This window comes from Echeneis naucrates, chromosome 16 (genome assembly GCF_900963305.1).
Source record: "Echeneis naucrates chromosome 16, fEcheNa1.1, whole genome shotgun sequence".
Classification (NCBI taxonomy): domain Eukaryota; kingdom Metazoa; phylum Chordata; class Actinopteri; order Carangiformes; family Echeneidae; genus Echeneis; species Echeneis naucrates.
Genome location: NC_042526.1, coordinates 2,394,435 through 2,411,655, shown reverse-complemented (window position 1 = coordinate 2,411,655; position 17,221 = coordinate 2,394,435). Strand labels below are relative to the sequence as shown.

The 17,221-nt window shown below is 44.8% G+C and overlaps 1 protein-coding gene across 1 annotated transcript in view; it reads right to left on the bottom strand.

Moving 5' to 3' along the window:
* The window catches only part of mgat4c (mgat4 family member C), a 49,453-nt gene extending 35,841 nt beyond the window's left edge, over positions 1–13,612 (bottom strand). Inside the window, exons 1-2 of the mRNA XM_029523558.1 lie at positions 13,541–13,612; positions 4,316–4,387 (exon numbers count right to left, since the gene is read on the bottom strand). The gene's annotated coding sequence lies outside the window, so the exon portion shown is untranslated. The remainder of the gene's footprint in view (positions 1–4,315; positions 4,388–13,540) is intronic.
* Between the last annotated feature and the right edge of the window lie 3,609 nt (positions 13,613–17,221).

Below are 17,221 nucleotides of genomic sequence, written 5' to 3'. Positions count from 1 at the left end.
GTATTAGGTTGTATTTTCACTGAGAGTCTTCTCCTGCGGTACCACTTTAGGTAGAGAACAGGGATTTATAAATGTTTACTATTCCAGCGGCGAACACAATAAAATCCTAAATAATCAGTTATAAACAAGTTATAAGACCGTTTTCATGTATCGTTTCATTAATTATAGGAGTATTTACCATTCTAATAGAATGAGGCCGTATTTTTTATGGCTATTTGGTGGAGAAAACAAATGAAACTGAGTAACTAGTGAATCCTGGCAGTACAGATAAAATGTGGGCTCACTATTTAGCAAGCAACAGGTCACTCTTTGACCTTCCCTTTATTTCTTATCTAATCTGTTATTACAGCTTATGGAAGCATTGCCAAGCTAAACAAACTAGGTACATTTATAACCGTCTATAGATTCTTGGAATGACCTACTCCCGTAAAGTAATTTCAGATGATGCAAAATGCAGCATCTATCAAAATTCCTCTCACAGTATGTCGCTCTCGCAGCAGCGGGGTTGGTGGGGGGGCACTCCCAGAAACCCCAACCTTGATCGAAACTGCTGGTGTTTTCCAGCTGACCGCTTCTCAGCAAGCGTCTCTCAAAGCAGATGCACATAAATCGTACTCCGCACCCCCCCACCCCCCCCCGTCAGTGTTTGTGTTATGGTGCGTTTATGCCACTCGAGTGCAGGTGGAGGGGAAAAAAAGGCACTACAACAGAGAGAGGCAGTGCAATTACACACAGGATGCATAGCTAACAGCTGCTGATGAAGGAGGAGTGATGGGCAGAGATGAAGCCTCGCCATTAGAAAAAAAACACAGCCAGCTGTTATTTCTAAAGGGGATCATCTGCTTATTACGTCGATATCAGACAGGAATAGCTCGCCGTGGCGTTTTAATAGCGTCGAAGAAGCCAGCCGTATTCAGCAGAGGTGTGACTTTGTGTTGATTGGTGAAAACAGCGGCTCTAATGCTTCAGACGCTTTCTCCTCCAGGAAGTGCGACTGAGAGTATAATTTTGAAAAGAAAGCCAAAGATAGAGCGGAGAGAAAAAGAACAACGTGCGACTGGAGCTCTCCGTGTTGTTTGTGTTTGTTATCACAGAGCTGCTTTTTGTCTGGGCTGTAAATTGTCATTCAGCCTGTCACATTACCATTCAAATGGTCACTGTAAAGCTCCCGTTGGGGTGGGGGGGTCATGCCCTGTCTCAGCAGCGGAGAGACAACACTGCTGTGCGCCACACTCCGACTTTCTGGAGGCTTGGAGAGCATCACGGTGCACGCCTCGCACGTTTCCATCCAATTTTTTTAATGCAGCATACATGGTAGTATTTAACAAGCCTCCTGGAGGAGGAGGAGGAAGATGATGAGAAGAGACGTGAAAAAGCAGGAAGGACAAATGTCACAGCAAACAGGGGGAGAGTGCATGTTGGGGGGGAGGGGGGCGTGCAGCTCTTACTGTACCTGATGCACATAACTCCACCTAGCTGCACTCAGGGGATTGCACAGCTGGAAAATATCATCACTGCATCTGATGTTAAATATCCTACAAATGTCAGCTTGAGTGCTTTTTCCTCCAAGTCTGCTCATCCTGCTGCCTTTGATAAGGTTACATGAGGAAGCTGCTTTGACCAAAAGCCCAAAGGTGTTCTATTTTCTCGCCCACAGCTGTTATTTGCAATTCTGCCTCTGAGTTTTATGAGCCGCATTACCAGCTTCCCCCCACTTTTTTTTTTTTTTTTTTCCACGCTACAAACATGCGTTAATTTCTGACCCTGCGCGGCACACAACACTATTTCAAAGCCGGCTTTCCTGATATGAAATCGGAGCACGCATTCTTCCTCCGTGCCATGCTGTCCTGTAGAAGCAACAGCTGTTTGCATGAATCTTTAATGCACGCCCACACGAGCACGCCATCGAAGCAGATGAGAATGTGGAGGATCACATCAATACCTGATTTAAAAATGCTTCAAGTCTCTGCCATTCAGAATGTCAAACATCCCATTCACTGGAATGAAACGCTTAAAAGATGTTATAGGTCAGAAAAACAGAAGCCGTTCCAGCAGTTGAGCCGGGTTAGGGCTCCTTAATCAGCACAGCACAGGAAGCTATTAAGAGCAGAAGAAGGGCTAGACTGTACACTCCAAGGAAATATGGATCAGGAGGTAGAGCAGGTCCTTCATTACTTGGACTATGAAAACATATTCTGAGTATTTTTGGTGTGATATTATGACACGCAATTCCAGCTGGAACGACATTTAACTCAGTCACTATTCAGTCATGTTCCCTTGAGTCTGGAAAAGACGACCTTTGGAATCACAGCTACACAATTCAGCTTTATCAAGAAATTAGCAGCTCCTCCCATTTGAATATGATCCTTTGTGATGTTGTGATTCCCATTAAATTTCTCCCAGCCACAGAGGATACCGGTGAGAACAGAACTACATGAACATGTCTATGAATGGGTGATTGCCACATCGTCACTGTGGTCTCATCGATAAAGCCACTAGTGGAAATTTTGCTATGAATAAAAAGCTAGCCAGCATTTAGAGGAAGTGTTGTTCCTGCATCAGACTTTATTCTTTTTTTTTTTTTTTTTTTTTTTAACTCCACCAACAGCTGTCTTCAAACATGGAAAACGCCGTGTCTTTCCCACTGGAGGCTGAAGGTAGCATGCTAACTAGCTCGACCCCGGCTCGTTTCGTCTCTTCATGTCAGTGAGCCAGCCGCTGTAGGATCCAATCTGCCCCGACAGCGCAGCGCTGCTCAGAGGACGTGCTGCGACCTCGTGTGTTATAGACAGTAATGGCCGAAACAATCAACATCACACGCTCCCGGCAAGAAATCACATTTGGCGGAGAAACATTCAAAGAACCTCTGTAAGTAACAGTAATGAAATGGTTGAAAAAGCCTGAGAGCTACGAGTTTGGCCAAAAAAAAAAAAAGGTTCCTCTGTCAAGGATGGACAACTGAAAAAAGTCAAACTGAAGAAGACCACCCAAAGGTGGAAAGAGCACAAAACAGAAGGACGTGCAAAATCACATAAAATAAGTTTTTAAATGTGCTATTTTTGTGACGTAACAAACAAAACTGAAGTTAGGAATTCTCTAAATTGTGCTTGGAATCAGTGAAAAGGTAAGACGGTCCGAGCACAACGTCGCAATCTTGTCCACTTTGAGAAAATCACTGGCAGAAATGACTATTTGTTTGGGTTGCCTCCTGAGCGATCGGCACAAGCAACAATTACCTGTCACTTCTCACTTTTAGCGGCAGGTAAACGCCGAAGTAAGATATTTATATGAGCTCATAATTGCAACAGAGATTCTCGCGAGCTGCAGTGATAGGCAATTTCTGAGAGCTGCCCTCTCATATTGAGGTGATGAACCGACTTGAACTGTACGCTAACAAAGAATCCCAGAGGCCTGCTGAAGAAGTGAGATGCTACAGCATACACATATATATTAAAAAAAAAGTTGTACACACAAGCTGCTGCTGCTCTGTCATTCACTTAGAGAGAAATTTAGAAGCCCCTCTGGGTTTCTTTTCCATCTCACCTAAACATTAACTACTTTCCTTTCTTCTTCAATTGTTCCTACCCTTTTTTTTTTTTTTTTTGTCTGCAGAAAGGAGTTCACTGAAATGAACTAAAAAGTAAACACAATAAGCTGGATACGCTACCCTGCACAGAAGAGCAAGGCGACCGTCAATATGGCTTCGGCATTTTACAATTGTTGCGCTTGGCGATTGCTGTCTGTCTCACACAAGTGTGAAAAGCAATAACGCCACCAAAGTGCAACTGTTGGCGGTCAATATTTTCTCTTCCTGATAAACCCTCTGGGCAGGAGCATTCCTTCATCTAGCCAACACAAACGCAGCTTTTCAGTTTCAATCTGTCGTAGTGACTGAATATTGAGCCAGAGAGGACAAACAAATAAATACATATGTATACACACTTTCCTATTCCCATTCATTCACAGTGTGTCCAAACTTTTGACTGGTACTGTATATATACACAGTAATAAGTCTTGTATTGCCAATCTGCATTCTCATTTTTGCAGAAGTATCATCTAAATATGAAATTTAAAAGGAATGCAGAGGGAAAAGTCACACACAAATAACTTCCTGCCACAAGCAAATTATTCCTCACTGCTGCTGCGCTGTGACTTTGATTTGGTTTACCTTTTCTAATGTCACTTCTCCGCAGGAGCAAGCAATCTGAGACAGCTGCTCTGAGCCAGACACATAAGGCATAATTTAACACAAAACATGTGCTGCACTGAAGCAGAAGTAAAAAATAAAAATAAAAAGGTGAGAGAGAAAGAATACCTTGTTAAATTCAGATGTGTTTGCGCAGATCGTCCTGGACGGGATACGTGAACACGTCTTCCTCGGCTGAATCTGGGAAACAAAAGAGAGACGTGTTATTTCACAGCTGCGAGGCTTTTCGGTGCAGATTCGATGACCAAATGTACGCACACATTGGCCTGCAGGCGGCCCGCTTCGACAGCACTGGGGTGCAAGCTCAAGAGCTCGTGGGAAAACGTGGGATTCACAAAGTTAACTCGCCCGCGTTGTGCTCACACACAGCCACAGATGCACACATTTGCATCAACACGCAATAAACAAGGCTGCAATTCCCAAAGTGGCCGTAGAGTATTTCACTGAGTGGCTCACTTTTCAAGATGGATCTCCTGAGCTAAGCAGCGACACTGACTTTCCCTCCACACGCAGACGCTGAAGAATGTGACTGGCAGGTAATTGGCCAGCGATGATGGGCCATAAACGTACATCACTGCGGCGATGAAGAGCTTACCAACGCTCTCCTCCTACTGCGTGACTCGCCAGCTGTCGCTCCTTCCCTCGATATTCATGCTCTTTGAACACGTGGACCGGCCCGCCATTATTATTACAACAGAGCAAGTAAAGAGCCCGCCGCGGCCGCCGCCTTCATTCCATCCGTCACTATGAAAAACTAAGATGGCACGCAGCGTAAACTCAGCCTGGACCTTTTTGCACATTTCCTTGGCATCATGACCGTAACCTGGAGGACGCTGCCTCCCGCCATTATCATGCAGTCATATATAACAGGCACTAGCCATTCAAAATGCATCATCACCATAACAGATAGGATGCCCTCTCTTTCACCATTACTACCACCACACAGCGGCGGATAATAGGCTATCCGTTCCCGCCGTGCTATCGCTGCGGTGCAGACTTTGCTTCCATTACCATAACACTTCTGTCATAATAAGCAGGGAGAGCCTCCCAGTCATGACCACGGCGCTCAGAGAGGAGGTCAGTCGTGCCAGGCTGTGTGCTCACACGCTGGTAATTGGGAGAAATAAGGCTGCGCGAGGAACTGGCAACTGGAGCTCCTCCCTTTGTTCCTAGTGGTGTTTCTTTTTCTTTGCTCTGATCCAGTCATGCTGCTGAGCCATTTGACGTGCTTTAAAAAAAAAAGAAAAAGGAAATAATAAGTGATATGGAAAATGGTGCCAATTAATTTGGCTCACACAACTATAGCCGTCTGCAGCGATGCTCAATCATGACGGAGATTTCCTCAGATACAGGAAGGCCTGCTCTGCATTCTCTAATACCGTGACATGGGATGAAGATCTCATCAATAAAATCCACTTCATTCATCTAATCCTCTTTCCTATTTCTTGCTTTTCCAGATTTAGTTTGAAAGCTCTTGCATGCCCACTTTTTTTTTTTTTTTTTTTTCCTCCAGATACCGCTTCATCCTTTCAGCAGACTGGAACTTCAAGGGGGAGAGAGGAAACGGTGGCAGGGAGTAGGAGGGACCAGGTTGGGGGAGTTGGGGTCCAGGCAATACGCTCATTATTCAGGAAGACACTCGAGGCCACAGGAAATAGCACACTTCATTTTTCTTGTCAAACTCTGGCTGGCTTAATGGCGTGTTCACAGCTAGTGATGAGACAAAGGGACGTCGTGGCCAGGCTGCCGACGTGGAGGGGGTGCCGATCGAGGCGGGGGCCCCGTCGTCACGGAGCGGGCTACCCTACGTCAACCTCGAAGGCGGACCACCTGAGCCGCTAAGACTCCAGAAGGCATCACCGTGGCACATAAATACGTCTCATTTTTTAGGGAAGCAGACAGCGAGGATTGTGTGACCGGCTTTCAAGGAAGAAAATGAAATATGGTCTCAATTATACTTTAACTGGAGAGAGGCACAGATGTTCCTATTGTTCCTCCCATTCCACGTCCTCCTAAACCTTCTCTCATTACCGCCTTCATTACCGGTGCCATCGATACACTGTGTGGCTGCCAGAAAACCCGGATGTATTCACAACTCATCATCAAAAAAGCAATTAATCATCTGCCTAGCTATTACACAGCACACCTTCGGTTGATTTTGAACGCCTCTCCTACAACATCCATGAAGCAGCGGCTCCTGTGAGCGTGGCGGCGGCGAGCTGCAGGCCGTGCAAAAGCAATCATCCCCCTGTTCTATATACCTGCTGGGCTGGAACTGTGTTGTGATCAGAGAGATGTTGTGGCGTTGCTTCACCTTCAGGAAGGTAGCCTCATCCCATCGCCTCCCCATCTACGGGCGATGGCAGCGGATGGCGGTTTCAGACAGCCGGCTTCGTGCGACTCCTAATTGGGGTAATTTATTGTCCTAACAGGCAGAGCAGCTGTGGCTTTACTGCACAGCAACAATTAAATCCAGATGCTGGGATGAAAAGATGGGGCTGAACGTGACTTGGGGACCAATCGCTGATATCAAATCGGATCTCGGTGAGACGACTGTGACGAGAGATTCTCCTCAACGCCTCACCAATGCTGAAAATGTGCACTTGGGATGAGCATTCATGAAAAAACAATCGCAGGTAGATCTCCAACAGACGCTACGCATCATTTCTAATAATGGATACAATCATCTGCCAGATTAAACGCTGAAATTAAAATTCACGGGGGGACACCTGACAGGCCTGATAACAGGACTCCTGCTCCATTTTTGCTTCTGTTGAATTTTTTTTTTTTTTCTCCCTTCAACGAAATGACTGACAGAGGATCAGGTGAATACGAGTGGAAGATCTGGGGAATACTCAGAGAAAAAATGTAATAATAAAAAAAAAAAAATCAGGCCGCTTGGAAGAGTCCTCCAGGGCAGGGCTAACCCCGCCATACTGTGCTTGGCCTGCCTGCCTCTTCGGTCTGGGCTCTTTAGACGAAGAGCCCCGGGGACGGACACAAATGTGAGTAACTCCGAGGATGGAGGCCGCTCCGATGTCGCCGCCTCTGAGCTGCAGCTGAAGGACACACAGCGACTCCTTTGGCTCAAAAATTTAACCAGACAGCCCAGTGGAGGCCCTTTTTGTTGTTGTTGTTGTTGTTGTTGCTGTTGTTCATTACTCTTCTCTGTGATGTTTTAATGAAGTGTTTGCCACTATTTATTTTAAATGGGAAGTGTTCCCACCATGACAACACAAACATCTCCCGGACATATATTGCTGTAATTTTTTATAATTTTTTTCCCCCCGTACAGTGACATGCTGCTTTGAACGTAGTGTCTATTTCATTTTAATTCATTAAGTGCTGTTAATGTGTAGCGACTGACGGTGCAGTAGAGAATACTAAGGAGGCAGACGACAGGGCTCCTGCTGCCTGTGGACAGGAATTAATGCGCCTTAAACATGTGTACAAAATTAAAAACTGACCGAGGCACAGACGCTTACATAAGTCAGAGTTAGTTATTTGTGCTTAACTGTTCTAAAAACCCATTAATTCACTCAGTTAGGCAAATGAATGAGGTTGATGATTAACTAATTCATTTTTTTATGCATGTATTGATATAAAAACGTGCTATGATACTCAGAAGAGGCTGTGAAGTGAAGCAGCCACGTCATTTTTATATTTCCATGTCTATGTCACAACGGAGGTTATTTCAGGGCACTTTTCATCTTTCGCAGGTGTCGATCATCTCTTTTTATGATTATTTTATTACATAGAGGTAGAAAGATTGAGAGGAACTGGACCTGAGTGAGTGAGAGCAGTTGGAAGATAATAATGTCTACAGTGACAGCAGAAATATTAACTATAATTACCGCCATTATCATTCTACTACTAACTAACTATTATTACTGTAAATTTAGCTGCGAGTGTCGAAAAGATGGACAAATACTGTCCGGCTGGCTGTGCATCGTGTGTCCAGGTTCTGTTGGGGAGCTGCGAGACAATGAAATGATTTTTTTATTGTGTGTGAGCAGAATGAGCTGGCGGTTGGAGTAAATATCAACAGGTTGTTAAAAAAAAATAAAGAAATAAAAATATCAATACAACTTTGGCGTCTCCCGGTAGAACGCATACCAAGAAGGCTTTGACCCGACCGCATCCGCCCCTCACCCCCCCCGAGGATCTTTGCTGATGTTCTTTCAACTAAAGGTGAGAGAAAGAAAATCCCCAAATAATATTTAAATCTATCCAACTCAGAGTTTCAGCAGATCAAAATCACCGTCATCACAAATATTACACTATTTACAAATACTAACATTATTAGGGCAGTTTTGTTCTTTGCTCATCTTCGTGATAAATGTTACGAGCACAGAAGAAAGCCACTCATACAATGTTAAACTAATAAGAGATGAGGTCATCTCAGTCTGACAGCACAATACGCTTTGATTTACGGTTATGAAGTAAAATGTTGAAACTAAAACCTGCAGAGTTTCGCAGCTGCTGGATGGATCCCGTAAAAAGTAGATTTTATGCATCGCTCTGTTTCAAAGGCGGAATAGAAGGTAGCAGCCACTGCAGAGGGTGAACATGGCGCTGATATGATACATCACCTCCCTCCTCTCCTGTGACACTGACTCTTTATACCGTAAGGTGAGGAGGCAAAGAGGGCTTGTGTGATGGGAGTTTGATACGACGGCGGTGGGATTGTGTTCACACTCAGCGTCAACATGTGGTTGAACGATGCCCCCCCCCCCCCATTCCTCCCACTCATACTCTCTCTCTCTCTCGTCTGGAGATGAGAAATGGAAGAAGTTCACGGACTTGTACATCTCTGTGGCGCCGTCTTCTATTAGAATTCACACTCTGTGCGAAGCTGCTCTGAATCCCATTATTTTTCCTCACAGCGAGCCCAACTTCAAAATCTGAAGACAAAATAAAATACCCGTTTACCCTCACCTAGACAACAGTGTCGCCCCCCACGGCTTTCACTGTGACCTCACCCCCCCCAGAGTCGGAGCAGAGAGCCGTTAGCGGTCTGAGTGGACGGCAGGAGACATTGGTGCTTTATGAGAATGAGAATAAAGAGCTCTGACCCAATTAGCTGCTTTTGTTGAATAAAACTCCACTGGCCCTCATTTAACCCCCCCCCCCCAATAACACCACCACCCCCCCCCCTCCACTTCCCCCCGCTTGTGTTTTTACAGTACAAAGTGATTACAGATTTAATTAGCTGAGGACCTTGCTTCAGGGAGGCTCCTAAATCCATATTGATATTTCTGCAGAGTTTGGAGATAGAGGCCTCGACTCTGTGATGAGAACTTACGAGAGAGGCTGCAGAAAAATATAATGAAAAGATGATTTGCAGCAACCAACCCCCCCATACATACACACACACACACACACACACACACACACTCTTACTCCTGTTTGCCCCCCCCCGAGGCTAATCATTGGGTTGCAGGATGATGCAGAGAATTATGCAGAGCGCAGCGAGGAGCTGATCAATGCTGCCTTACAGCAAGAGCCTTGGATTTAAACGGGCCTGATGTCAAGAAAGGCTTTTTATTTTTTTTTTTTAAAGGAGGTATCTACCTGACCTGAGAAATCACTAAACTAATTTATTAAACGTATCCATAAATTATTTATTTGTATATCAGCTTGACAGGACCACAAAGCTGAAGTATCACATGTGCGAATACTGTAGCTGACGTAGTCTGACGTAGTCTGGGAGTTACAGCTGTGTCGTAACGTTATGTTTTGTATATTTGTGTGTGTTGGCTGGGTTCGAGGAGGTGGCTGTGGATGAGCTGTGGATGAGCTGTGGAGACTCCCGATATATCACGTCCAGGATGGCAGAGAGGCTGATCTATGCAACCGCGCCTCATCCTCCTCCTCCTTGTCAAACCTTCATAACGTCGTGCATCTGTTTTCTCCTGCGTGTTGTTCGTTGGGCGAGTTGGCGTCTCATGTTTGGTTCTTTTTGTTCTCCGTATTAGTCCGTTTCAGTTCGATTTCTTCCTCTTTGTTGTTTTGGCCTGAAGCCTGTCTCAGTTTATGATTGCTCGCATGTTAAATCAAACATCCTTTCCTTCTTTCCTGTCCTGGCGTAACACAGAGAAAGCTGGACATCGGCACCTCCTCTTGGTTCCATTTTCAAACTGAAGAAAATCGAACCAATGGCAGGAAACTTTAGCCAGCTGTTAAATGAACAAGTATTTATTATATGATGTTGGTTGGATGTGCAAGAAAATCAACTTCAAGTGATCGCTGCTAAAAGTTTAGTCTTCTGCGGTGCCTGCATTTCCTCCATTGTTGTGTCTCAGCACATCTGCTCAGAGATGGGGAAGTAAAGCACTTGGTGAAACGTTCCAGGCTAAAAAAAAAGTCCATCGAACAGCCATCCAATACTGATGTAACTGGGCTGATATGAGACTAACCACGCAAGCTTTTTTAATTCAATAATTCTTCCAACAAGATTTTTTTTTTTTTTTTTTTTTTACATTTTCCTCAAGGATACTTGTCCAAACAAGTCCAGTGAGGATGTTGTGTAAAGATGCAGAAATAGACCCACAATCTGTTCTGTGTTAGTGTGAAAAGAGGGCCGAAGAATTTTTCCTGAAGCCACCAACAAAAAAAACAAAAAAAAAATAAAGACCCACAGCAGAGGAGGCAGAAAAACAACCCCGCATTTTTAGTGTGAAGTCAAATTTCCTTTTCTCCCCCTCACAACAACACTGAGTCTTGTTGATACTCCTCTTATTCCTGTTATTATCATAGCATCCTCTGAAATCACACCAGGTACATGAAGTCTATCCGAGTTCGGCGAGGGATGCCGAAAGACACCCACACAAAAAAAATGCAGGTAATAAGTCACGTATGTTAGCCAAGGTTGGATTTTTCATTCATTTCAAATTCAGATTGAATGCGTGCCCATTCCAGCGGGGTGAGAGGAGCCTTAAAGAGCTGACTGTAAAGCCTTCAACAGAACACTGATAAAAGCTTTTCAGCCAACATCAGCCCGTGGATATGAATTGTTTTAGTTTAGTTTTATTTTTTTCTTCAACATTCTATCCTCTTAGGTATGGAAATGTAAAAGCAGCTCTCTGTGATTTTCTTTTCATTATGACTGAACTGAATATACAGTATGGAGCTGAAGGCGGGAGGAGTTGGGGTTGGGGTTGGGGTTGTGGAGGGGGGGGGCGCTGTGAGATAACGTGCTGAATGAAGCCGGAAAAGAAAATGGAAATGGGGCCGCTGTCAGAGCGGCTCGTCAAACTCACTGCGTGTTCCGTGAATATTTCACTCCTGACACAGTAGCTTTACACCCCGAACTGAACCTCCGGAGACAGGAAGACACCAAAAGATAGATGGATACATAGATGGATGGATGGATGGATGGATGGATGGAGTACACCCCTCGCCTCACACCACATGGGCACCTGTCTCAGCCTTCATCTCCCAGCCCGATATTTCTCAAGGTGAGGCTGACAGGAGGAGAGATCTCTGCAGCTGACATGCTGCCTCTCAGCAGCCCCGCCGCCGCCGCCGCCACCTCCAAGCTCACCCACCGCCAACGCACCAGAAAGGTAACGCCCAGGACCGACTGCTCTCAAACGCACAGCACAGGGCGCAGGCGTCAGGTGAGGGTTAGCGCCTTTTTGGTGCAGCGGTAATTACATTTCAGACAAACCAGACTAAGTGTCTTTGGCCGTGGCAGCTGAAATTGGACTGAGCACTTTACCTTGTTAACCTCCTTAGTTTAGCATGCTGGTGTGCAACATTTGGTAATTAGCCCTGAATACTAAACACTGCTGGGGCTCAGGGTGATGTCATTAGTCATTACATAGCAAAGGAGAGGAAAAATTTTATATTTGACTCTGAAAAGTTAAATGTCCACGAGTTTAAAACTTTTCCTGCGTTTCATTTGAGAAATATTTAACTAAAAAAACAAAACAAACAAAAAAAAACACCTCAATGTAGTTTCAGATCTTACTGAGACTTCTCTCTAGAGTAGCATCAGCAGCAACAACAGGCCAGTCAGCAGAAGAATATTCAGGATTATTCAGGATGCCAAACTCTCTCGGGCTTTTGTTGTGACATCACAAAGTCGCATTACATTCACATGGCTCGTTTTAAGGCTGAAGCTTCTGAAAGCAGAATGTGTGCAGACCTGCTTTACATTTCAGGAACGAATCTGTACATTTCTACAGAACGGGACCTTAAAGGAAGACAAATATGAACGTCAAATCGATCTTGAGGTATTTCAATGCGGACAGTTTCACTGGGAGCTTGTGTTACTTCCCGACTCAGGTTTCGACTTTTCCGCCCCTCTCCGTTCTACCTGCTGGCCCCGCCCCTCTCATCATCAGCGTGCTGCTCATCCAGCCAGTATATAAACCCCTCCAGCTCACTCAGTCTCTCCAGCACTCGTCTTCCAGATCGATTTTCTGTTGTCAGCTCTGCCCGTCCCCCGGTAACCAATCCCCGACTTTTATCCCTGCGTCCTCTGTTTGCCCGTGGCTGTGTCTTGGATTTTCTCCTGCTGGCGTCCTCGCCCCGTCTACACATCTGCTTGTCCCCTGCTGTTTTGTCTCCCAGATACGTTATCTCCTCGCCCCTCCCCCACCACTTCAGCTGTTGCCCTGGACTGAGCTGTTGTTTGTTTTCCTGCTCTGCTGTGTGTTTACTACGTGTGGCAATAAAGTCACGGCAAACTCGGCCAGTCTGTTTACATGCTGCATTGGAGTCCTACTGCTGCTCGTCACACATGATGTTCCACAAGTCCAAACCGCAATCTGCCCCTTCTGCCCCCCTTCACCCCAAACCACTGAAGCAATAATGCTTCAATTATCGAATAACTTTACCACCCTTGGGGGAAGAAATCACAAAGCAAATACTGTACCGGCTCACATTTTTAGCATTTGGTGCAACATATTTTGGAGTCACAACAACAGCAACAAGAACAACAACCAAAAAAAAAAGAGTTAAGGGTCAGCTTTTCTTTGAACAGATTGTTTCAGCTCCTTTTTGAAGCAGAGAGCTAACACTAAAGCAAAACAATGCTCCCGTCTGCTTTGAATATGATTCTCCAGAATCACCAAAGACAACTGCTAATTTAGGAGCGACTGGAGTCCAAAAATTAGTGATTAATTCCATGTTTCAGATTTGTAATGGACCTTCCTTTTATGGGTTGCAGAAAATAGATGGCTTCATTTTGGCTGCTGTGCGTTAAGTGCTGCGTTATGATTTAGAGATAGTTGTGTTGTGCTGATCAATACGTCCACATCGGATGAACAGAGGGGAGAAAGGTGGGTGGGTGCTAAGGTGGTAAATCAGAGCTGGAGCACTTACTTCCACTGCGTATCCTATGGGCCATTATTGGTGGGTGTGCTCACACATCAAAGTGGCAGGGGTCTTCCAGGCTAAAAAGGAAGAAGAAACAAAGGAGCATTAAATCACAGTCGGAGACCTGGCTTCGAGCAACACGAACAGGAACACACACACACAAACTAAAACACGGCGGTGGAGGGACTGTGAAGAGAGTTTAGGACCCGATGTGAGAGACGGGCAGAGAAAGGGAGCGCCACATTGATTTTTTTTTTTTTTTCCCCCTCTGAAGTGCCAGTTCATCATTCTGTGAGACACACTCTATCGATCCCACGCCTTTAGTTTGTTTGTAATTTTGGGGTCTCAAAACCGCTCACAAAGATAGATCCTCTTGCCTCTCAGATGAAGAATGGAGGGATCAAAGGATGTGTGAAGATGACCTCATTTTGCTCAGTGCTCCTCAGCCAGTTGGTTTTTTGTTGGTCCTGTTTAGAAAAGGGAGCTTCGGAGCGGCGAGTCCAGTCAGCTGAGGTCTTATTATTATACTACAAAGCCGGCATCTAACCGCTAGTTACCTTTTCACCTTTTCTCCATAATCTCTTTTCCTTTCCCCCTCTTATGTTCTCTGGAACGACGTGATCAGACAGACCAACACGACGATGCTGAGTGCAGCTTTGCTAAAAGCACATTACAGAACTTTTGGACAGTGAAATTCATCCTTTAAGCAATTACCTCCTGCTGCCATTTGGAGCTGGAGCCAATGTGCTAAAATGCCAAATGCAGTTTTCACTCAAAACCTCTAATGCCCCTCAAAAAGAAGAGCGTTACTGAGTCATTTCTTTTTTACTTGACTTTTTCAAGCAAATAATCTGTGTGGCGAAGGATGCATCACTGAAAGCTTCAGGGGAAAAAAACAACCTTCTCCTGTTAAAACGTTTAGTTGAAATCCTGCTTGCCGTTTTTACAACCGCGGTCTTTATCACTTCTGGCAAACCATTTATAAACCTCACACATTCACAAATATTTTCTTTTCTTCTCCTTATCATTGCAATATCATTGCACTTACAGATCTCAGCTAGTTGTGGAAATGTCTGTACCTGCAGATCCACGCTGCCTACACATTACACTTGGGTGCTGAAGGGGAACTATTTCAGGAGACTACTGTACGTTTTGTAACGCAGGATAGACACAAACAACACCGTTGGCTGGATTCCATACGCTTCTGCACCGAGGGTTTTCAGTTTCGACATCACAGCAGTGAGGAGCAGATTCTCCGCAGCTGGTTTTCCACTCTGACCTCGGTTTCTCTGAGGAAACGTCAACCTGTGAGACGCCCGCCCACGTACAGCCTTACCTTAACATCTCATCCGCACTGGCATCGTTCCCCACCTCCGACTCTTCCACACATTCACAGGCATCACCTAAAGAAACGTCAGAGGTGCCGAGAGACCATTTGAAGGTCGTCGTACTACAGCATACGATACAGCGACTCCAGGCAAACGCCCTTTAAATAGGGTACGAGGAAAAATGAAAGCCACCCACTCACAAAAAAAAAAAAAAAAAAAAGACAATTCAACAGAAGGGGTCCAAGCAAATAATTTCTCACACATGTTAATGTTCTTCAAAATTAAGCTACAGTTTTGTGACACAATTAATTACTTTGACATCAGCTAACGGGCTCCCACATTCCTCGACATGAGCACTGGCGGCATATTTTCTGATGGCTTCATTGTTTCCTGACTAAAATTACAAACCTTTGAACTTATTAAACACTGAAGACAAATAACGTTCACAAGAATAATATTTGTCAGCACACTGACACAGTAAACGCTGAATCTTTGTTGGCATGCTAAACAGATTAGCATGCCACACATACAAAATACTGAATATAGATATTCTTTGTAAACTTTTTTTTTTTGTTTGTTTATTCTTTTTGTTTAAGGGTCAATAACTGAACTATTACAATCAGCAAAAGATGTTCTGCTCTTTTAAGCCTTTCACAACAAGTCAGCTGATTTTATCCATAACTGTACGCTGACTAATCAAGCATAGCGTTCAATGATCTGCTGCATCGGGACCTTCTGGATCCTTGTGACTTAGTGACACGTGTTCTGAGAGCTGTTCTTTAAACAGAAGGAAATAAAGCCATCTGGTGCATTGCAGCCACACCAAAGAAACATTTGCATTGTGACGTTAACACTGAGTCATCATCGGTGCAGAAGCAGTTGCATCCTTCATGACCGCCGTGTCGTGTGATCGATTCTTCGAGAGAACGAGAAGATTCGTCGAAGGTAGAAATATGTCCACAAAAAGCAGACGGACAGAGGTTTGGAGATGTTTAGGTCGTCCGTGTGAACTGAGATCAGCCCCACAGATGGTCTATCTGGGGTGCTTCTTCTTTGACTTACTTCCCGGGTTTTTAAAATATCATTTATGTCTAATGGCTGTGCTCATTAGCCGCATCTGAAAAACACACTCTGGTCATTACCAGCTGCATTTGCAGTCAGGCTTCATGCCGAATTTCTCTTGTTTGAGTCATCTGTCACAGCCCAGTTCTTTGGCAGTTTGCTCCACAAATGACGCAAAGCGCAAATCTTGTAATTATCGGCAAGTATCTTTATCTGCCTACATTGGTAGCGAATGTGTTTTGACAAGGCTGCTTTATCAGTGCAGCAGGAAACTCGATTTGAAACAACATCCATCATGCCGAGGCTGCCAAGGCCACTTGGGGAGCTGTACAGGCAGCAGTGCGCTAGGAACTGCACTTTACCTTGAGACGATCCTCTTGTGTATGGGTGAAGTGGGAGAAGCGAAGGCTGTGCGTGAGCGCCACTGCAATGGAGACAATAGCACTCAACTTTCTTTCATTATTTACTTGGAGCAGTGTCAGACATGGACAAATATTACATGAAAACTTTGGCATGCTGGGGGAAAGATTTCCCCAACGCGCTCCCCCAAAAGAAGGCTCATACACGGAAACCAAATTCAACAAAGCAACAGAACCGCTTTTGTCACTGTCAGATCTGCTTGGAACGGATGAACGGCTTGCTTTTTCTCCCCAAATACTGCAAAATAAATTACTGCTTTAAAACCAGAGCGGCACACTTTTTTAGATCGTGCATATTTCTTTAGAGGAGAGTTGTGTGGGTGTGCAGCAGCCTGTCCAAGTAAGAAATAGAGAGAGAGGGAGAGTGTGGGGGGTGGGGGGTGCTGGCTATCCTTTGTCAACTGCTCAGTGCCATTTAATGGCCTGTAAACCCCTTTTGCTGGAGAAAGAACAGGCAATTAGCATAGTGAGTGGATTACAAGATTGCTCTGACTCCTGGATTAATGTGTGCACTTAATCTTCTCTTTGCCGAGCGATTCTTGGATATACAGCTGTTCGAGGGGAACAAATTTCAATCGACCCTCCAAAACATGACATGAAGAGCGATTTCTTCAACGTTTAATTGACAGTAGTTACTTTTATGTTTTGCCGAGCTCGAGCTGGTTTACATCGTAATGAGCTGCTCCTGTGTTAACTTTTATGTTGATGTCACATCAGAGGGGAAGTTAAGTGGCTCCACTGGTCAGGTAGCATGACCCCCCCCCCCCCAAACAGAATCTAAGACAACTGGAAATGTGTACTGCTCTTTGTGGCCAACGACCCCTGAACTTAAAATGGAAGGAGGTGCCCATTATTCATTTTTACCTTTTCCCCTCAGG